The following is a 24,565-nucleotide window of genomic DNA, read 5'->3' on the forward strand; positions in this document are numbered from 1 at the left end:
CTAAAAATACATTAATTAAAAAACACGAAACCTAAAAATACATTATTTTGGAACATTTTTTACATGACAGTCAAAATAATGTGTAATAGTTTGAAAGTTAATTGAAAAACAAAGATTAATTTCATTCAACCACTCAATCATCATACAACTCTTCCATTCAACCATCCTCCATGTCATCACCCACATTCAATTCAACCTCTATTCAATCCTAATCAACATGTATTCAACTCCTATTAAACTCCCATTGTGAATGCCCTAATATTTTAAAGAGATTTAGGATTGGATTGGGATCAAGAACCTTTATTTTTCAAGAAAACCCCTCAACACCTCCCATACAACCGTGCATGGCACTTGCCAACCAGTACAATATCCTCAAATTTGGTTGTGAGGCTGTACATACCGACATAAATTCATTTTGGGTCCAACCCCATATGATAGTGTTGGAAATCAATGACGTTTAAAACCTTTTTCAAACAATAGAATATAAAAAAAGTACCGGAATACATATAAAAATAAATATGAATAAAATGATTTGGAAATAAGCGTGAATCCAAATGAGTTAAATAGATTAACTACAAAACCAGTCACAACAAGGATTTATATACATATATACACCTTGATCGAGGAGTGAATGATATAGAACGAATGTTCAAGGAAAAATACATTTATGGATATCCACACGAGCATCTTGAAACATCAATTAGAATGTTAACTCCTCGTTACAATCAAAACAAGCATTTCCTTTATTTTTCTTGGATCAAAATCAAAGAAGAAGGGGGCGCCTTCAGCCATTGATGGGAAGAGGAAAGGAAAAGGGTGTAAACCCTAATCTCAAAATCCTTTGTTTAATTGAATATTACAAGGTTGTGGGATTTGATCCCCTTAAGCATTTTCAATCGATTAAACCACAAAGTCCAACCTTATCATATGGACAAACACACTTTATTTATTAGACAATAGACATTAGATAGACCCACTTAGCCCAAAACTAATAAATAAACTTTTTGGTGGAATATTTTTACTTGTGCGTTTTGTTGGCGTGTAGGGCTATTTGAGGACATGGCTAGGAGATGGTTAAAAGAGGCCCTAGTTAAATTTCAAGGAAAATAGACAAAAATCAGAGAAGATATGAACAAAGAGTTTTTCAACATTGAGGAACTATGTTTTTCCACACTTGAAATACATGGACAGTGTAACCGGTGATTTTAGCATAAAAGTGAAACACGATTTAAATCGAAGGAAAATTACTTTTGATTTACATGGTCTGTGTTTTTCACCACTTGAATTACACCAGTCGTGTAATAGGCATACACCAATTATTGGGGCACTTTCCTAATCTGTTAAAAAAATGGAGTTGGGTTCATTTCTAAACAACTTTGATTTTTGGAAGAAAATGTGATTTTGAGAGAAACTTTTGCTTTGAATATCATTTGGAAAAACTTGTTTAACTCTTTGTAACTTATTTTTATTGTACTTTGATTATAGTTTGAACTTGTAAGTATTTTAAGTCATGATATGCTAAAAAACAAATTCCGGTTTCGTTATTGATTTCTAATGCAGTTAATTTGTAAGGTTTGATGTTAAAGCAAGATCATCTAATCTAGTGGTTCAAGTTTTGTTTGTATTATAATCTTGAATTTATAACTTGATTCATGTTTGCCACTTGAGTTAGGTTAGTTCTTGTATTGCTATTTAGTTCATGGAAATCGTAATTGTTTTGTGAATTAAAGCTCGTAACAATCATCGAATTGGTTCTATGAAAGGGTTTAATTTCTTTGTAAACTTGAATTTACACATTTTCACACTTCCATTCTTATGAGGAGAAATGGATATTGCTGGGAATGCTTGTATTAAACGTCATGCAACTTTTCAATTTATTTTAAGAGTTTGTTTAGACTAAGTTAGTAAGGTTAGGTTTAGCTTAAGAGTTTATTTTAACTAAATAATTTGACAAGCTAGGAGATACTAGAGCCTGTTAGTATTTCCTAGTACCAAGTTATATTAAAATCTAAATTGACATCAAATAATTTATTTTTTTGAATACCAGATCAGTTGGTTAGATGTTAGAACTCCAAAGTTAGAAAACTCCTTTGCCTAGCCGAGGTTCGAACCTGGGGCTTCTACTCCAAGAGGCATTAACCTCTACCAACCAGCCTAACCCAGTTGGCATCATCAAATAATTATTAACTTGTATATTTGATGAAATAGATACAAAACTAGATCTTATTTCTTTTTTTTCAACCCTTATTTTTAGTGCATGTTAACAAAAATTTAGTTTATCAAATACAACCCCCCATTGTTTTATCATTCTTGTTTTAAGACTTGTACATTTTATATAAAAGGCGTGTGACCGTTTATCACTTACAAGACTTGGATATCCATTTGAGATAGAGTTTGTGTTGGCATTATAAGAGGCCTTCATGACACATTAGGTCTTAAAAACCTTCTATGTGGTGAATGTGTATGTACAGTCGAAGAGTTTTGAGTTTATGAGTTTCTAACTATGTTTTGTGCCTACTAAGATAACATATCATAATTAACCATGAATCCTTGGGGATAGACCTTAGGAGCACTTTCAGAGAAGGACATATAAATGAACCCTTTGGGATAGATAGATAGACAGAGAGACATATATATATATATATATATATATATATATAGAGAGAGAGAGAGAGAGAGAGGGTTTACATGGTTTATGTCTGGTTGACAGCAGATTGATAAATCAGCCTCAGCCTCCAAGTGGGAGATTTTACTTCGGAATGTGGATTGTCTTTTGACCTCATTGTTGCTTCTTAAGTTTAGCAATAGGTCCCACTCTTACCTACAAAATACATATATCAAATCTAACACTCTTTTGATCTCTCAGGAGATCTAAACATAAAACACTTTACAAGAATGGAAGCATACAATCAAAAGCAAGGCAAAGGGTTTGTGTGTGTGAGCATAATAGATCCGAACTCAATGAAATGAATGGTGTACATGTTATGGTACCACTATAGTGGCAACTAGAGCAGTAGTTACGTTGCTCGCTCGAAGATTTAAATCTATAGTACCTAATATCAGTTGGATTGAAATGGACATTCTCATGCCTTTGAAAATCAATACCACACCTTATTTGTACCATTGTTAAATTTGTGCTATCTTTTCATCAAATAACAACCAATTTTCGTAGTTATTATTAAGTAAGTTCTCTGTTTTAGGATAATGTTATAAATAAATAACAACTTTTTAAAATGTTCAAAAAACACTCTTAAACTAAAACTATATTATCAAATGTAAGATATTTAACTTTTGTTCAAAAAGTACCATAATGATATTCCATAGCCTTTTAATACAAAAATTGGCCATGTTGGTTCAAAAAAATACACCAACCTCATGGAATGTTTGTTCAGAAAAACTGCAAACCACTTCAATTAAACACCACTCACCACCTCCACCACCACCCATTCTTTTACTTTTCTATGCAGATTTTCCGGTTGGCACCACAACTTTGACACTCCCACTGACTCTTAAGTACCAACCACTATAAACTCAGTCAATCTTGCATTTCTTCCACATCCATTATCCTTGATTGCAAAGCTTCTCTTCCATTGATTCTTATCCGTTCTTATTCTGTAGGTTCAGTTGCATTCAAGCCACAATAAGGAGGAAAATCTCGAACCCCAAAAACTCTTCTTTGAGGAAAAGTCATATTTCGTATAGATTCATTGATAACACTACCACCATCATCATCAGTCTCAACCATTGAATTAACAGGGCCCTGATTTCATCCTTCAAAATGGTTTGATTGTCTACTTTCTGAAACTCCACAATCATCCACATCTTTCCATCTTCTATAGATTTTGACATGTCGTGAGATAAAAGTTTAACCTATCTCAATATCGTTATCTTGATTATTCTTATTGATCGATGATGAAGATGGATTAACTTCCAGAGAACCCATAATCGGTCCACAACCTCATGGATAATCCCTAACAGAAGACACGTTGCAGGGATTCCCTTCACATGGAGGAACAGAAGCCCCATTAAAGAAACAAATACCATTCTGATTTCAACCTCTTATCACACTTCCATCAGTTAAAAAGTCGTCCAGCATAAGCACCATTATCTAAAAGAAAATCAACCCTGGATTCCTGAGCACCTAACCGATAATCAAACAGATAATTAACAAATTAAGAATGAACATGATTTAGGGTTACAAAAAGAAAGAACGAGTAGAAAACCTATAGTGAAAACTGAAACAATCGGGTGGTGGTGGTGGTGGTGGTGAATAGTGTTTGGAGTGATCGACCCTTGCAATCTAACCGATACTAACATAAGATACATACTAAAATAACATAGGAAGAAAAAGTTTTAACTTCGAATTTTACCTTAAATTGTCCCCAGAGATCTTCTGAATTCTATCGGCCAGATTTCTTGCTGTTTTTCTTCGACCTTCTACTGTTCTACCTTCCCGGAAAATCTCTAGAATCTATTTATCATTTTATAGGCTAACAATGAATCATGATCTGAATTTACACTCTACCCCCTTTTTATTTCTTTTACCTCTTAAAGATTTATCCTTTGATTATATTTTAATTAATTCTAACCACCCATAAAATCTTATTAAAAAAAAAGGAAAATGATTTATAAGGATAACTATATTTTTAAATCATTCAAAAAACATCATTCAAACTTGGGTTGTTTAAAAAGCATCATCCAAGTAAGGCTTTTGTAAAAAAAAAAAAAACAAAAAAACACAAAAAAAAAAAAAAAAAAAAAAAACTTGGGTTGTTTAAAAAGCATCATCCAAGTAAGGCTTTTGTAAAAAAAAAAAAAAAAACAAAAAAACACAAAAAAAAAAAAACAAAAAAACAAAAAAACAAAACAAAACAAAACAAACAAACAAACAAACAAACAAAAAAACAAAACAAAACAAAAAAACACCAACGAACTATATACTTTGTTTAAATTTCGCTTTATGGTAACCAACATTCATTGGTAAAAATTAATTAAGGGAAAATAAACAAGAAAAAATTATTCAGGATGGTAACTATGTTTCAATATCGTTCAAAAACACTATCCAAGTTTGGTTTGTTCAAAAACATCATCCAAATAAGATCTTTGTAAAAAGACACCAACAAACTATATATATTTTGTTCAATTGTTAATCACTGGTAGCCAACTCTTGTAGGATAAAGGTTGTCTTTGTCTAATTATTGGTGACATGGCATAATAATTAGTGATATGTCATTCGTTGATACATTCCTCATTTAAAAATTAATTTAGGGCTTCTTTATGAATTGTCTACTGGTATTTTTTGAAAAAAATGAGATAAATGTCCATAAGTAGCTAAAGGAATGAAATTTGTGAAAAAAAGGAAGATGCATAATAGTTCGTAGTCCATTCTAGTTAGTAAGGAAGATGCATAATAGTTCATAGTCCATTCTAGTTAGTCATGACCTGTTAGGTACGATGCAAACAACAAGTACATTTCACCACACTACAGTTGGCATAAATATTCGTTAACACATTGTTGTAGTCACATTACAAGTTAGCATACATATTCAAAAAAAGTTTTGTAACACCTCGATCCAGGTATTTTTTTTCCATTTATACCCCTTAGAATGAAATTTGTTGCAAAATTAGTATCATGGTCACTTAATGAGATATACATGGTTTCTCACGTATGTTGAGAGTACTCCTAAGTATGCAGGGCGTATGTGGCAAAGTGCAAACCCTAATTTTTTGGGTTTGAGCACTATTTAAGCTTCATTAACTTCTCAACACTTATTCCCTTATCAACCTCCACCTTCAAATTCATCCTTAGCAAACCCTACTCATTTGAGTGAGCCTTTTTGAGATTAAGAGTGCATTTTTGGTGTTCTTGAAGGAAGGAAAAGGAGAGGAAATTTGCTTAGAAGTTAAATGCATCTTGGATCCAGAAGTGTTTCACCCTCAATGTAACACCCGCTTCCCGGTACGTATCTAAATATAATTAATTGTATGTTTTTACACTGGGACTCAACGAGTTGGAGGCCTAACTCGTCGAGTAGACTAGACTCCTGGACACGGGTTTTAACCTACTCGACGAGTCGGAGAGTCCGACTCGGCAAGTAGGACTGTCTGGATGAAACCCTAATATTTAGGGTTTACACCCTATTTAAACACCTTATCTTGTCTCAACCCAGCCTCCATCGTTGCTCCCAATCCAGAAAATCCCTAACTCGAAACCCTAATCATTCATTGAGTGTTCTTGAGCTTTTTTGTAACATCCATAAAAATCATGTCAAATTTGAACTTTTTAAAACATTTAAAAATCATTAAGTTGTTACAATTTGTTTTCAAAATAGTATCATATCAGAGTTCCCATAAATCATAAATCATAAATCAAGGAAGTGTACGGTCACGCCTTCGCCTTCCCGCGATCATCCAAAGTCTGAAACAATAATCAATAAATGTAAGCTCGAAGGCTTAGTGAGCTACCCACAAAATACCAACGTCATACAGATATAATCATATCATATAAAGAAATAAGCAAACAACATGCATAATGAGCCATCAGTCTGACTGGACCGACTCTCGGTCCTCAGTCTATCTGGACCGCTCTCCGAGCCCTCGACACGTCTAGACCTCCTTCTTCGGGGCCTTCAGCCTATCCGGACCGCTCGTTTGGCCTTCGACCATACTAGATTTTCCCGGCCTGGGCTTGCAGTCTACCCGGTCCGCCCAGGGTGTCTTGGCCTACTACACATAGCAGGACCTGCCTCAACCCTTTCCTAAACCCACGAACATGTGCACATACATATAAACAAGTAAACATGCATATCTAACCAATCACTAATCATGGCAACCATCCTACAACCAGGATACCGATCTTACCGATCACTAACATAGCAACCATCCTATAACCAAGATACTGATCTAACCGATCTCTAACATAGCAATCATCCTAACTAATAGGATGTAAATTAATAAACATATCATGCAATAAACCTGGATGCAAATCCGATAAGGGTCGGTATTGGTGCCTTCGACCCTGTTAGTATAGTGAGGACAACTCACCTCATAATTGGCATCCTGAAGTGATAAGCCCAAACTCTCAGATCACCTCCACAAACTCCACCACCTATATTCATCATACAACCATATCCATAAATTTCCAATTTCCCAAAATACCCCAGAAGTCAAACTGGTCAACCCTTGGTCAAAGTCAACAGTCAACAGTCCATGTTGACCCAGCTTGTCGAGTGCAGCTAGAAACTCGTCGAGTTCCTTAAGTTTTCAGAAAGTCATAAAACCATCATTGACTCACCAAGTTTACCATCAACTCGTCGATTCCATGCGTAATCTAAAGTCAAGGAAACCGCAACTGGCTTGTCGAGTCACTTTACTGACTCGCCAAGTCCATGCAGAAACCTGATGGGTTTTGGTCATAAGAACATCCTATGTGCTCATACAAACCCTAATGCTTGGATCTAGGTTTCTTTATTGTACATGCAAGTTATCCAAGACTATAAACCCTAATTCTAGCATTCAAGTAATCATATTAACATGAGAATAGGTTTAAGATCATACCTTGATTGTTATGTAGCAATAACAATCTCAATTCCTCCTTGTATTGACTTTAGAAAGCTTAGAGTCACAAATGTCACTCCTCTAATGGTTCACAAACACCAAGAGCAAGAGGATGAAGAGGAGAGAGGATGGAGGCTGCCCAAAAAACGTGTGAAACCCTAGAAGGATGCTTAGCCACGTTTTTGGGTCATAAGGGATGTATATATAGTTAGGCTATTAGGGTTATCCAACAAGGAAACCCTAATTTGGATGCTTAAGCCCTAAGCAACCAATGGATTCCTTTCCTTAAGGCCTTGGACGATTTCTTATGGGTTTCCCCATAGAATTCGTCCACTCCTTAATATAAGGCAATCCATGGCCCAAATTGCAATTATCTTATAATTACAATTCCAGTCCCTTAAGTTTAATTAATCTCTTTTTGTCACAAAACTAATTCCCAATTAATTCTTGACTAATATTAATTAAACAATATGATTTCTCCTTTAATATATTATTCTCATAATATATTAATAAATCATATTTAATCCTTTATCTCCATAATTCATCCTATCAAGTTGCTTTGATGAAGGCAACCCAAAAGGACCATGCACCATCGGGTCAAGTACATACCAAAATAGTTATGGACTTAGAGACTAATCCAACAGTCTCCCACTTGGATAAGTCTAATAACTATTATGCGTATGACTTCAGATCCTGATCTGCAATCGTAGCTTTCCAAAGCCGCTATCAACTCTGATCATATCAGATACACGTGTCCTTTAGATAAGGAATCATATATTCCTCTATTCTAGATATTGTATGAGACATGATTTCAAATCATTCTCTTTGTACTATTTCTCGATTCCCGATTTATGACGACTGGCTAATTGAATAAATCAAATTAGCCCTAGCCTGGCCGAGCATTTACGTTTGTCATCACTAACTCATCGAGGGGCCAAAAGATATCGCTTTTATCCTACTTTGGATAAAAGGAACGGATAAACTTTGATACAATGCTTGCTTGTACTCACTCACCGAATCACACACAACAATATGTTTTATGACACCAAGTTACTCGTGCGTTTACATATTATCAATGTGCAACCGATTTGCAAGATACAACTCACACATCTCGGTTTCAAGAATATAAGATGTTATCGTCTCACCAATCACTCGGGATACAATTCATGGAGTGATCCAAGTGAGCGTGGGTTTAATCCAATGCTCAAATCTTATTCATAAGCACTCATGAACGTTGCAGCAAACATTTGCTTATGTCTAATACCCTTTTAGACAATCCACACACCAATTCACGACAGTCTTCATTTCATATCTACTTCCAACATATGAACGACTGTGTCTCGTTCGAATAATTTGACTGTTCTCAACCAATTAAATTATTCAGGAAGTCAAAACATGCAAAGTGAAACACAAGAATAATACTAATCCCATATGTCCTCAAACCTTTAAGTATAAATAAAACACCTTTTATTTATCATCATATCGATTACTCATTATTTGTCGTTTCGGGTAATCAACTTCTTACTTGAATTATTACTACACTTGTCCCATGCTCCTAGCATGCACACAATGTTTACCTATGGTTCTTACTTTGTGAAATAGATCAAATTGAACACATTTCCAATCATTCTCATTTCACAACTCCTAATCCTTTTTCATAAGTGTAAGAATATCAAATTCTTGCTACTTATAGAATATGCTAGATTCTAATATTTTATGCAATGATCCTTTTGTAATATCACTACACCAAAGTCACAAAGACTATTACCAATGAAATTACAAAGTCTTTTATCGGAGATTGTTACAAGCCAACTCCTTAGATATGATGTCTCTCATTCAAAGTACATTCCTTTGAACATCCTTTTGCATAAAAGTTTCTAATCTAGACATAGATTTTCAATATTCAACTCCCAATATGGTGATGGGTTTTGGTCATAAGACATCCTATGTGCTCATACAAACCCTAATGCTTGGATCTAGGTTTCTCTATTGTACATGCAAGTTATCCAAGACTATAAACCCTAATTCTAGCATATGGAAATTGGTATTGACATATAATAAGGTTTAAGATATTACCTTGATTGTTATGTAGCAATAACAATCCTAATTCCTCCTTGAATTGACTTTGGAAGGCTTAGAGTCACAAGTGTCACTCCTCTAATGGCTTACAAACACCAAGAGTAAATGGAGAAGGTATAAAGAGAGAGGAGAGAGGTTAGATTTCGTCCTTAGGACTTCTTGGGAAGGCTTAGACGAATTCATGAGCCTTAGGGGGTTTATATAGGTGTAAAGATTAGGGTTTTAGTCCTTATCCTTATCTAGTTGCTTGCCCACCAAGTAACCATAAGATAAGTCTTAGAAACCCTTATCCTAGTCGAATTCTAAGGCATTATCTCCCTAAATTCGTTCACCCTATATTTAAGATAATCCTTACCTTATTTTGTAACTATCACATAATTACAAATCAGCCCCTCTAGTTTAATTAATTACACTTGATCACAAAATTAATTCCTAATTAATTATTGACCAATATTAATTAAACAAATATGATTTCTCCTTTAATATATTATTCTTATAACATATTAATAAATCATAATAACCTCTCTCTCTTTATTTATTTCTCCAATCAAGTTGTTTTGGTGAAGGCAAGCCAAAAGGACCATGCACTATCGGGTCAAGTACATACCAAAATAGTTATGGACTTAGACACTAATCCAACATATGGACACGCTTATTCTTAATAGAATCTTATATATTCGTAATAATGTCGACATGGTCCATCCAATATGGAAACATTTCCATATTTTCCATATGACAACTCATTCTTAATAGAATCTTTTCTATTCATAATAATGTCGATATGGTCCATCCAATAACATGCTTCCAACTACTCACAAGCAACCAATCCTCGTCGAACTTTAGATTGTCCTTTGATAGTTGTTTAATTATTTTAGTCAAAACCGATTCTAGTCCCCTTTCCCTCTAAATGCGCTAGACATTTGGAAAATTTTAGAATGGTCAAATATTAAAGCATTTGCAATCGATCATATACCTGAAGCATATGGGACACGATGCATAATGTTTTATTTTCTATGTTCTCAAAATTCGAATTGTGAAGAGGAATGCCGTAATCATAATCGAAATTTTAAGAACACACTATGTACCTTTGACTAAATTTATCAACATTTCTCAACCTAAGCCTTTAGATTTGAAATGAAGCATAATATTCTCTCCGTTAATTATAGCAAAACAACTTTACAACCCTTACGACTTTGTAAGGTATAACTCTTGTTTTCTATAATTAATATTGCTAACTTGCAATACTTTCCATAATAATCATACAATCATAACATTTATGCTCCCACTGTCATGATGATTATTATAAACATAACACTTATGCTCCCACTAGCTTCGACATGTATTCATAAACATCTTAACTTTTAGAAAAACAATACTTATTGAATTTCTTAAGTCCATGTTTCTAATACTTAATGCTTTGATAATCTTTTATCAAGGCTTCTTGAACTTATACACCTTTGCCTTAGATAGTTCATATGTGTGTCTAAACAATTAAGACTAATTGCCAAACCTCACAATTCAAATTATGGAAAGGGATAGCGTAACCATAACCGAATTCGAGAATGCAATTTTACAATCACTATATTCTTAAAATCTTTCTTAGTGAAAGCACTTCCTCATAATCATTTTCATGAAGGAGGAAATCTTATAACATTTAGATTTAAACGGTGTATTTGTTTCTATCCATGTGAATTTGTTAAAACCAAAGTTTACGACAAATTCAAACTCATATGGACCGAACTTTTTTAATCTTGCTTTCTTGCCTTATGGTAGCACAGCTGCCCACCATATCTTCCAAGTAGTTAAGCAGCTCACCCTTTCCTATCAATGTACCTTTCATTGATTAAGGTGCCTTGCCTTTTATGCGTTCAAAATGAGAACTCATAGAACTCACATGCATAATTAACTCAATTGGAACAGCACATAAACAAAATAATGTCAACACGATAGGTTGTAAACCTCAACTCGTGTGCTAGTGATGATCGATAAGGTTTATTTTGATTTGTTCTTGAAACCTTTCAAGACCATTAATACTCCCATTGACTCCTTGACATATAAGATTCTCTTGTCAATAAACATTTCTTGACAAACAAATATTCAAGAGTTAGTGTAGTTTTTTATCAAAACACTTCATAAATTGGTCCTAGTTGGTCTTTGTCTTATCCAAGACATCACAACTTTCCACATTTGATGAACGTTATAAACCTTTTAATACTTGTCACTCATTGTCACAATCTTAACTCTAAGACTTGTTTTGGAATGAAGTATGATTGACTTCTTGATTTAACCATTTCTTTAATTCTTGATTCCTCTACTTAGACATACAATTGTACTAAGACTCACTTAGAGGATCAATTAAGATATGGTTCTTAATCATAAAGACCTATCATAAAGCATAAAAGGTACTCTCCCTTCTTCTTAGAATGGAGAAACTTTTATCTTTCTGCCTACTTGATTCTTCTTATTCGTTTTGCTATTGATTTAAAGCTTTTTAATCAATTCCAAATTACACTTAATCTTATAAGTATAATCATATTTACTAAACCTGTAGTAAATCATGACGAATATCTTTGTTACTCTTATGGTGGACTTGATCAACACGCAACTTTGTGTACTCGATCTCTTAGTCCTTCACTTGACACTTTGTCAATGAATTAGTCTAATTTTCAAATATGAAATTTCTCATTCATCATGCAACCAAGTTACGTGACTCCAAATTTCTGTCCAATTGAAATTTGGGCGATGAGAAACTCTCCCTATTTGGTAAATTCTCAACATTTCCATAAATAAGAATCATATCCATTTGTTGTAGAAATATGCAAACATCAATTTTCATAACGATTTCATTGCAAGGGAATAAACAAATAAATAAATAAGTCAAACCAAGATTTATTTTATTTATAAAAGCAGCGGAAAACATTTGTCCTTACAATGCAAAATCAACTGAAAACTATGTATTCAAAAAGAAAATTTCTAACAACTCTATCATAACTATCTAAGCTCAAAATCTAATCTTCAAGTCCATGCAATCGAGATCCATTTCTTTGTGATTAGACTCATCTTGCTCTTTCATCAAGCTTCCTTTCTTTTCACCGATCCTGCAAAACATTCAAATGCAATCTTATCACATCATGTATTATGAATCAACGAATAGGAACTTAATGGAGTTAGATAGTGGATTTTTTACCTGACGCACAGCCATACTCTTTGACTCTCCCATCTTTGGAATCTTCAGGCTCTTGGGGCAGACTTCTATCCAATGCCCTTTCTCTTGGCAGCAAACGCATGTCGCTTCTCTTAGAACGTCCTCGGAAGCATGGTCGGTTGACTCTCCCAACAAATACGCTCCATTGCTTCGCCAAATCATTTCTGATTCAGCAACAATGAGCATGTAAGTTAGGTCAATGAGGTTATCGTCATGATCCATCATATAATACTTTCTTTTGAACTCATTATATGATTCAGGGAGTTACTGCAGAACCCAGTTCACAGCCAACGCATCGGGAAATGACACACCCAACATAATCAACCTATCGATGTGTGATTTCATTCCTAGAATGTGGGCACACACGAATTTACCATCTTCATGTTTTCATTTCCAATAGGGCCTTAGTGATATTGAACCTTTAAATTCTTCGATCTTGTGGGTTAGGGAGAACAACTGGAGGAGGTGGAGAAAGTGAAGCATGATTTCTTGTTCCTCGATCGAATCGTGGAATACCATCTTCATGTGGAATGCTTGTTCCACGGGATTTGGGAAGACCATAGTTGTCGAACTTTGACATCTACAACACGGGAGAAAACGAATTCAAGTTAGTTGATTGATTGAGTCCTTAGTAAATCACCCAAATGAGATACTAAGGCTAGGACCCAACACAATATTCTACAACTCGGGAGAGGGATGCCGTAACCCAAATTGCAGAACATTTGAAGGTAAGTGAATGATGATTCACTAATTTCCACCATGAAAAAACGAAAAAGAAATTTAAGTTTTAAATCTATGAAAACTCCTAGATCCTTTGAGATTCATTGAACATTTCAATGGCATGTTTAAATCTCGATATGCCCCTCTTGTTTGTGATTGGGATGCTGAGGATCACAAAGAGAGTGTGAATAACCATGCAAAATTACATGCTGCCCTCACATGTTACAGTCACCTATTCGATGTGCCGGTAAAGCACACACGCTCCAACGAACTATGAAAAACATTGAGTCACCCTTTGCTACCTTTTCTTAGAACCATTTAGTGTGCCGGTAAACCACACACGCTCCACTAACGTCTTCGCAATGGCACAAAGTGTAATTTCATGGAATTGCATCAATTCACTTTGCCTAAGTAACTAAGACTGGGATTTTGAAAAACATTTAGTTTCTTTTGTACTTCATCATACTTATAATGGAAGGTTTTGGCCTATCCTACCCGTTCGGCTAACGACCCTCCACTAGTCAAGAGTGCGGTGGTAAGAGTGGATACCCATTCAATCGCCATATTATAGGCAATTTCCTTAAACACCCCTTATAGACCAGCTTCGTGAATGAGACCTACTAACGGTAAGACTGACTTTTACTCATACATATATATAATGTTAGACTTTTAATGTTATATATAGTATAGGGTGTATTTTACACTTTTAAAATACTAGGTGGTCAAATTTAACAATTATACTTTTAATTCAATTAAATTGTAAACCAAAACTTTTATGGATTTATTAAACCTCTTTTAATTATACACCTTAATTAATTAATAAAACCACAAGGGTGTGATTTGAACTTTTCAAAACATTACTAGGGTTTTAGAATTCAACATTCCTAATTAAACCTTTTAATCAACTTTTAAATTCCAAAACTTGAGGGCAAGTTTTAAAACATTTCAAAACATTAGGGTTAGAATTTAAATATACATCAAAATTAAACTTTTAATCAAAATTTAAATTCCAAAACTTGAGGGCAAGTTTTGAAACCTTTTTCAAAACATGAGGGTTTTAACTATTTAAATTTCAAAACAACAAAACTTTTGAGTTCAAATTTAAACTATAAAACCTAAAGGGGAAAATATGAAACTTTTCATAACACAAGGATCAAATAACAAATAATCTAAATTAACATTTAGTTACATAATTATCCATATTTGATTTATTTAATGATTTCTTGCAAAACAATTTACCAATTTAATCAAAATAATTAATTAATTATCACATAAGGAAACAAATATTTTATTAATTGATAAATATCTTCATTTAGATCAAGAATATACTCATATATATAAAAAAAACAGATTTATATTGATCTAACATGATAAGGCAAGTATCCTCAAGCAAAAACAGCAAGAAATCCCGGTTTTCCCTCATTCTGACCAACTGACTCGTCGAGTTCAGCAAGCAGAACTACAAAAAAATGAATTTTTTCAACATACAAGGCATCAATACAATAGAAACCAATCAAGGCTCTGATACCACTGATGGGTTTTGGTCATAAGAACATCCTATGTGCTCATACAAACCCTAATGCTTGGATCTAGGTTTCTTTATTGTACATGCAAGTTATCCAAGACTATAAACCCTAATTCTAGCATTCAAGTAATCATATTAACATGAGAATAGATTTAAGATCATACCTTGATTGTTATGTAGCAATAACAATCTCAATTCCTCCTTGTATTGACTTTAGAAAGCTTAGAGTCACAAATGTCACTCCTCTAATGGTTCACAAACACCAAGAGCAAGAGGATGAAGAGGAGAGAGGATGGAGGCTGCCCAAAAAACGTGTGAAACCCTAGAAGGATGCTTAGCCACGTTTTTGGGTCATAAGGGATGTATATATAGTTAGGCTATTAGGGTTATCCAACAAGGAAACCCTAATTTGGATGCTTAAGCCCTAAGCAACCCATGGATTCCTTTCCTTAAGGCCTTGGACGATTTCTAATGGGTTTCTCCATATAATTCGTCCACTCCTTAATATAAGGCAATCCATGGCCCAAATTGCAATTATCTTATAATTACAATTCCACTCCCTTAAGTTTAATTAATCTCTTTTAGCCACAAAACTAATTACCAATTAATTCTTGACTAATATTAATTAAACAATATGATTTCTCCTTTAATATATTATTCTCATAATATATTAATAAATCATATTTAATCCTTTCTCTCCATAATTCATCCTATCAAGTTGCTTTGATGAAGGCAACCCAAAAGGACCATGCACCATCGGGTTAAGTACATACCAAAACAGTTATGGACTTAGACACTAATCCAACAAAACCTTCCACGCCAATCTTCATCGGACTCCCCAAGTTGGCCATGCAACTCGTCGAGTCTCGTCAGTCCTTCTCATTTAAGATGCTTATAAGCCACCCCAAAGCTCCATTTCGCAGATCTGATTTCCTAGAGCATACTCTTTATGTAAAGTTGCAAACTTTACTTACATGCAAGGTGTAAACGGCCAATATCAAGCTGGAGAAGTGGCTCTAAGTAAGGATAAGGCATTATCTTGCTAAAGGCTGGAACTTTATGACCATAAGAACCAAGATGAGTCTAGATCTAAAGTTGCTACTTCAGATCCTGACCATTGCCCGAAATGAAACACCAAACAAGATAAAATGGCCCTAATCTTAACATAAGGAGGTCTAGGTATGAAAGGGTCAAGTTACAAGCCTTTTACCGTAGGCTAGCTCCCAAAACGATGTAGATGGCAGATCCACTTCCTCTTCTTCAATCCAAGCCTCTAAATCTTTGAGTTCTCTTAATGAAAGCACCAAAACACACTTTAGTGGGTTGAACTTTGAAAATTTTCATATTGATATCCCGACTTTGGGGGACCGTAACTCATTGAATATGAAACCAAAATTAACAAAATTATAGTCTAAAATCATGTACAAACTCTAAAATACACTCTGGAAAAACCGCATGTCAATCCGACTTTAAACAAATGAGATATGCATGTATTAATATTTTCACAGAATACAAAGTACAAAAACAAATAGTTGAAAAGTTGAAAATTTTCAGTTTTGATATCCCGACTTCATAGGATTGTAAATCATTGAATATTAAACCAAAAATGACAAAATTATAGTCTAAACTCATGTACAAATTGTAAACTACAAGTTGAAAATAACCATATGTCAATCCGACTTCAAACAAATTAGATATGCATGTTTTAAAACTTTCACCGAATACAAAAAAACTGAAAAACTAAAAACTTTCAGCTTTAATATATCGACTTTGGGGGGATGTAAGTCAATGGATATAAAACTAGAAATGTCAAATTTATAGTCTAAAATCATGTACAAACTCTAAACTACATGTTGGAAAAAACTGCATGTCAATCGGAGTTGAAATGAATGAGATATGCATCTTTTAAACGTTTCACAAAAATCGGTTTCGGCCCTAAAAGTGTTTCCGGTTCTTAACACCGATTCCAGTTTTTAGACCTGGTTTACCCGGAACCGATGGACCCAAAGCTGGATTACCCGGAACCCGGATAAAGAAAATTTTTAAACCCGAAATTAGAACCGGTTCTACATATTTTGGTTCTAACGGTTCCGGTTTCGGTCCGATTCTCAGGTTCTAAATCTCATCCTTAGTCTGTATAGTCCGCTCACTCCGGACATCGGTCTGCGAATGATATGTTGTGCTAAAATATAGTTGAGTGCCCAAATTGTCATGGAAATTCTGCCAGAAGAGGGAGGTGAATCTAACATCTTGATCAAAAACAATAGAGACCGGAACTATGTGGCGAGCAACGATCTCGCAGACATACACGTCGGCCAGCTTCTCGATTGACAAACTCTCCTGTATGGCCAGGAAATTGGCACTCTTGGTCAATTGATCCACGATGACCCATATGGCATCATATCCCTTCGCTGTCCTCGGCAACTTGGTAATGAAGTCCATCGCGATATGTTCCCATTTTCACATGGGAATCTCTAGAGGCTGTAGCTTGCCATGTGGCCTCTGATGCTCGGCCTTGACCATCCTGCAAGTCAAGCACCTCTCGACGTACCAAGCGATTTCTCGCTTCATGCACGGCCACCAGTAGCTCAACTCAAATTCTGGTACATCTTGGTGGCTCCCGAGTGAATGGAGAAGTGAGACTTATGAGCATCCTCCATAACCGTATACCTAACTCCACCAGACATGGGTACGCATACCCGACCGCATCGGGTCAACAATCCCTAACTATCCAGCACAAACTGGGTGTTCTCACCCCTATTTCTCTCTAGCTTCCAATTCTCTTGACGCATACCTGATATTGCCATATTTATACATACTTTTAGGCAATATTTAAGTACATTTTTGTATATATTTTGGTCATTTGCATAGAATAATGATACTTATAAGGTTAAATTATATTTTGCAGCCAAAAAGAAGACATTTTGAAGAAAGGGACTAAAAGCGTTAAAGGATGGAACTTTGGAGGTTGAAGGCTTGAAAGACAAGAAAAACACCCAAAAAAGACGTACTCACGACGTGAATAGTTGATGGTTTACGACGTGAGTGGAAAGAATCAGAAGATAAGCATCTGGGTGAAGGAATCATTGACGATCACGATTACTCCAAGTTCATGATGTGAGTTTTAAATTCTCACGATGTGAACGGTGATTTTCCAGAAAAATATATATATCCTTCTCCATTACGATTTGGAACAACTTTTTTTGGCTAAGAGGATTCCTGGAGACGAAATTCATAGGAAAAGAAGCTCTGGAAGTTGGTTTTAACACTAAGGAAGAAGAGTTCATAATTTGTCTTATAGATTGGTACATTTAAATATGTTTTTGCTTATAGAATTCTTTTGTTTAGCTGTTAATATGTCCATCTAAATCTAGCTGCTTCTGTTAGCTAGATGAAGCTGGAATTCATGGTTTTAATGCATTTGACTTAATTTTAATTGTTGGTGATATGCTTGTGTTGATTGATTTTACCTAGCATGCTTGAGATAGTTATTTGATTGCTTTGAATTCTTGTTCTCTGTAGTTAGTGAACACAATTCTGCATGAACTTGAATAACTAATAATATAGTGAACACTAGTTATTGGAGCTAAGATCAAATCAATCTTAGATTAGTAATTGAATAATTAAGTTAAGCTGCGTTAGAGAACTCATATTATGACTATAATTGTGTTTTGATTAATTAATCTTTCATGGCTCCAATCTTATCTAATAATTGATTTTGTGTTAACTATTTTATGAACATAAATAGATTTACATGAACTGATTAATAATTAGTAGATTTAGAACTAAATTGCTAATACATCCTTAATTGGTCACCAATAGTAATAGTTATAGCTAATGTATAACCATTGAGTGAAAGTGGATTCGAAGTATTTTGTTTATTGATTAAGTTTTTGTTAAAGAATTAAGTTCATCTAAACTTGTAAAATTAGATAAAAAAACCCTTTTAGCTTGTTAATAATTAGATTAATTTAGTAGTAAATAAAGTAATTAATAACACCGTTCCCTGTGATCGACACCCGACTTATCTAAGTTATACTGTAATCTGACTAGGTACACTGCTTATAAGTGCATAGTTGGTCTAAGTTTGTTAGGTTATAAATATTAAAATTAGTGGGTACTTCCGTGCACATCAAGTTTTTGGCGTCGTAACCGAGGAACGACTTAGTTTATTATTTGTTTATTTGCTTTAGGTTAATCGATCCTTTTTGTGGGATAAAACCTGCAAAAAGTTAATTTTCCAGCAAAGTTTTTATCATAAGTTTTTAATTATTTTCTGTTTGTCCAGTTTTCACGACGTGAATATAGTAGTTATCAATTTATTCATTTAAGTAGATATTTTCATTAAATTCTAGGAAGGTTTGATTTTTTTTCTGATTACAGAACTCACGACGTGAGTTTATAAGAATCACGATGTGAGAACTGTGATTTTTAGCTTTCTTTAGTTTTTAGCTTATTTTTCTGTTTTAGTTCGTTTTTACGTTGTCTTTATAGATTGTCTGTAGGAGTTCATGACCAGAGGCTCAAACACACCTTTGGTGCCACCACTTGAAGATCCGGAGTCAGCCCTTCACAAAAACAAGAATAAGAACGTGAGGGAAGATCACACGCCAAAGAAGATGCCATTGCAAGAACTTAAATCAGCCTTTTCAAGGAAGTCGGGGAAGAAGACAGGAGAGTCAAGTTCAACCTCAAAGGATAAAATCAAAGTTGAAGAATTCGGTCTAGTTTCTAACCCACACGAATCATAATACGAGTCAGACCCAGAATTTAAAATATTCGCAAGTGAGCCCAAAGACGAGCAAAAGAACGAAATGGCAGACATTGAGGAGATGTCCATGGGAGCTTACAAGAAGCGGATCCGAGAAGATGTGGGTCCCGGTTTAGTCCAACCCGAAATACCTGCCACTGCCACATTTGAGCTGAAGGGACACATCTTGACTGCGCTGAGGGATATCCCATTTTATAGGAAGGATCATGAGGATGCTTTTAAGAATCTTGATGAAGTCAATGACATTGCGGATTACTTCAATGTCCCAAATGTCAATAGAAACACCGTCTTGCTTAGGATGCTTCCCATTACTTTCAAGGGAGCTGCTAAAGAGTGGTTAAAATCACTTCCATCGGGTACGATCACCACTTGGGCTCAAATGCGTGAACAGTTTCTTGACCAATTTTGCCCACCATCCAAGATAGCTAAACTCAAGAAGGCAATAGCCAACTTTGAACAACAGTCGGGGGAGTCATTATACGAAGCAAGGGAGCGTTACAAAGGCTTGCTTAGAAATTGCCCTCAGCATGATCTTAATGTCCAACAAGAGATTTCAATCTTCTATGATGGGGTCAACGTTATGACAAGGCAACTCCTTGATTCTCAAGGACCTTTGACAAATAAAAATCCAAGGGAGGTCAAGGAGTTGATTGAAGAATTCGCGAAGCACTCTCGTGAGTACCACAACACTAGGCAAGATGGAATCAAAGGTGGGGTAGGGGACCAAACTGAAGAAATAGCAGCCATGATGGCTATGCTAAATAATATGGACCGGAGGCTGACACAAATGGACCATTCATTTCATGCCATAAGAGTTGGTTGCGAGATGTGTAATGGTCCACACTTGACCAAGGAATGCAATTTAGATGAGTTTGAGAATAGAAAACCTCAAGTGTGCTACTCGAGTGGGTACAAATACGATGAAAGTGGATTCGAACTAACAGAAGTATTTTGTTTATTGATTGAGTTTTTGTTAAATAATTAAGTTCATCTAAACTTGTAAAATTAGATAAAAACCCTTTTAGCTTGTTAATAATTAGATTAATTTAGTAGTAAATAAAGTAATTAATAACACCGTTCCCTGTGATCGACACCCGACTTACCTAAGTTATATTGTAATCTGACTAGGTACACTGCTTATAAGTGCATAGTTGGTCTAAGTTTGTTAGGTTATAAATATTAAAATTAGTGGGTACTTCCGTGCATATCAAGTTTTCGGCGTCGTTACCGAGAAACGACTTAGTTTATTATTTGTTTATTTGCTTTAGGTTAATCGATCCTTTTTGTGGGATAAAACCTGCAAAAAGTTAATTTTCCAGCAAAGTTTTTATCATAAGTTTTTAATTATTTTCTGTTTGTCCAGTTTTCACGACGTGAGAGCACTTCTCACGACGTGAATATAGTAGTTATCAATTTATTCATTTAAGTAGATATTTTCATTAAATTCTAGGAAGGTTTGATTTTTTTTCTGATTATAGAACTCACGACGTGAGTTTATAAGAATCACGATGTGAGAACTGTGATTTTTAGCTTTCTTTAGTTTTTAGCTTATTTTTCTGTTTTAGTTCGTTTTTACGTTGTCTTTATAGATTGTCTGTAGGAGTTCATGACCAGAGGCTCAAACACACCTTTGGTGCCACCACTTGAAGATCCGGAGTCAGCCCTTCACAAAAACAAGAATAAGAACGTGAAGGAAGATCACACGCCAAAGAAGACGCCATTGCAAGAACTTAAATCAGCCTTTTCAAGGAAGTCGGGGAAGAAGACAGGAGAGTCAAGTTCAACCCCAAAGGATAAAAGCAAAGTTGAAGAATTCGGTCTAGTTTCTAACCCACACGAATCATAATACGAGTCAGACCCAGAATTTAAAATATTCGCAAGTGAGCCTAAAGACGAGCAAAAGAACGAAATGGCAGACATTGAGGAGATGTCCATGGGAGCTTACAAGAAGCGGATCCGAGAAGATATGGGTCCCGGTTTAGTCCAACCCGAAATACCTGCCACTGCCACATTTGAGCTGAAGGGACACATCTTGACTGCGCTGAGGGATATCCCATTTTATAGGAAGGATCATGAGGATGCTTTTAAGAATCTTGATGAAGTCAATGACATTGCGGATTACTTCAATGTCCCAAATGTCAATAGAAACACCGTCTTGCTTAGGATGCTTCCCATTACTTTCAAGGGAGCTGCTAAAGAGTGGTTAAAATCACTTCCATCGGGTACGATCACCACTTGGGCTCAAATGCGTGAACAGTTTCTTGACCAATTTTGCCCACCATCCAAGATAGCTAAACTCAAGAAGGCAATAGCCAACTTTGAACAACAGTCGGGGGAGTCATTATACGAAGCAAGGGAGCGTTACAAAGGCTTGCTTAGAAATTGCCCTCAGCATGATCTTAATGTCCAACAAGAGATTTCAATCTTCTATGATGGGGTCAACGTTATGACAAGGCAACTCCTTGATTCTCAAGGACCTTTGACAAATAAAAATCCAAGGGAGGTCAAAGAGTTGATGGAAGAATTCGCGAAGCACTCTCGTGAGTACCACAACACTAGGCAAGATGGAATCAAAGGTGGGGTAGGGGACCAAACTGAAGAAATAGCAGCCATGATGGCTATGCTAAATAATATGGACTGGAGGCTGACACAAATGGACCATTCATTTCATGCCATAAGAGTTGGTTGCGAGATGTGTAATGGTCCACACTTGACCAAGGAATGCAATTTAGATGAGTTTGGGAATAGAAAATCTCAAGTGTGCTACTCGAGTGGGTACAAATATGATGAAAGTGGATTCGAACTAACAAAAGTATTTTGTTTATTGATTGAGTTTTTGTTAAATAATTAAGTTCATCTAAACTTGTAAAATTAGATAAAAACCCTTTTAGCTTGTTAATAATTAGATTAATTTAGTAGTAAATAAAGTAATTAATAACACCGTTCCCTGTGATCGGCACCCGACTTACCTAAGTTATATTGTAATCTGACTAGGTACACTGTTTATAAGTGCATAGTTGGTCTAAGTTTGTTAGGTTATAAATATTAAAATTAGTGGGTACTTCCGTGCACATCAAGTTTTTGGCGTCGTTACCGAGAAACGACTTAGATTATTATTTGTTTATTTGCTTTAGGTTAATCGATCCTTTTTGTGGGATAAAACCTGCAAAAAGTTAATTTTCCAGCAAAGTTTTTATCATAAGTTTTTAATTATTTTCTGTTTGTCCAGTTTTCACGACGTGAGAGCACTTCTCACGACGTGAATATAGTAGTTATCAATTTATTCATTTAAGTAGATATTTTCATTAAATTCTAGGAAGGTTTGATTTTTTTTCTGATTATAGAACTCACGACGTGAGTTTATAAGAATCACGATGTGAGAACTGTGATTTTTAGCTTTCTTTAGTTTTTAGCTTATTTTTCTGTTTTAGTTCGTTTTTACGTTGTCTTTATAGATTGTCTGTAGGAGTTCATGACCAGAGGCTCAAACACACCTTTGGTGCCACCACTTGAAGATCCGGAGTCAGCCCTTCACAAAAACAAGAATAAGAACGTGAAGGAAGATCACACGCCAAAGAAGACGCCATTGCAAGAACTTAAATCAGCCTTTTCAAGGAAGTCGGGGAAGAAGACAGGAGAGTCAAGTTCAACCCCAAAGGATAAAAGCAAAGTTGAAGAATTCGGTCTAGTTTCTAACCCACACGAATCATAATACGAGTCAGACCCAGAATTTAAAATATTCGCAAGTGAGCCTAAAGACGAGCAAAAGAACGAAATGGCAGACATTGAGGAGATGTCCATGGGAGCTTACAAGAAGCGGATCCGAGAAGATATGGGTCCCGGTTTAGTCCAACCCGAAATACCTGCCACTGCCACATTTGAGCTGAAGGGACACATCTTGACTGCGCTGAGGGATATCCCATTTTATAGGAAGGATCATGAGGATGCTTTTAAGAATCTTGATGAAGTCAATGACATTGCGGATTACTTCAATGTCCCAAATGTCAATAGAAACACCGTCTTGCTTAGGATGCTTCCCATTACTTTCAAGGGAGCTGCTAAAGAGTGGTTAAAATCACTTCCATCGGGTACGATCACCACTTGGGCTCAAATGCGTGAACAGTTTCTTGACCAATTTTGCCCACCATCCAAGATAGCTAAACTCAAGAAGGCAATAGCCAACTTTGAACAACAGTCGGGGGAGTCATTATACGAAGCAAGGGAGCGTTACAAAGGCTTGCTTAGAAATTGCCCTCAGCATGATCTTAATGTCCAACAAGAGATTTCAATCTTCTATGATGGGGTCAACGTTATGACAAGGCAACTCCTTGATTCTCAAGGACCTTTGACAAATAAAAATCCAAGGGAGGTCAAAGAGTTGATGGAAGAATTCGCGAAGCACTCTCGTGAGTACCACAACACTAGGCAAGATGGAATCAAAGGTGGGGTAGGGGACCAAACTGAAGAAATAGCAGCCATGATGGCTATGCTAAATAATATGGACTGGAGGCTGACACAAATGGACCATTCATTTCATGCCATAAGAGTTGGTTGCGAGATGTGTAATGGTCCACACTTGACCAAGGAATGCAATTTAGATGAGTTTGGGAATAGAAAATCTCAAGTGTGCTACTCGAGTGGGTACAAATATGATGAAAGTGGATTCGAACTAACAAAAGTATTTTGTTTATTGATTGAGTTTTTGTTA

The 24,565-nt window shown here is 35.4% G+C and overlaps 3 non-coding genes across 3 annotated transcripts; all 3 read right to left on the reverse strand.

Annotated features, from left to right (window-relative positions):
- Window positions 1-20,284: 20,284 nt before the first annotated feature.
- Window positions 20,285-20,391, reverse strand: LOC145096615 (small nucleolar RNA R71). Its single transcript, XR_013703990.1, has one exon. It is a non-coding gene; the product is annotated as a small nucleolar RNA R71 (small nucleolar RNA).
- Window positions 20,392-22,150: 1,759 nt separating this feature from the next.
- LOC145096616 (small nucleolar RNA R71) lies at window positions 22,151-22,257 on the reverse strand. Its single transcript, XR_013703991.1, has one exon. It is a non-coding gene; the product is annotated as a small nucleolar RNA R71 (small nucleolar RNA).
- Window positions 22,258-24,016: 1,759 nt separating this feature from the next.
- LOC145096617 (small nucleolar RNA R71) lies at window positions 24,017-24,123 on the reverse strand. The gene has a single exon (XR_013703992.1). It is a non-coding gene; the product is annotated as a small nucleolar RNA R71 (small nucleolar RNA).
- Between the last annotated feature and the right edge of the window lie 442 nt (window positions 24,124-24,565).

The sequence above is a fragment of the Lactuca serriola genome, chromosome 3 (assembly GCF_051521515.1).
Source record: "Lactuca serriola cultivar US96UC23 chromosome 3, Lser_US96UC23_V15, whole genome shotgun sequence".
Classification (NCBI taxonomy): Eukaryota; Viridiplantae; Streptophyta; class Magnoliopsida; order Asterales; family Asteraceae; genus Lactuca; species Lactuca serriola.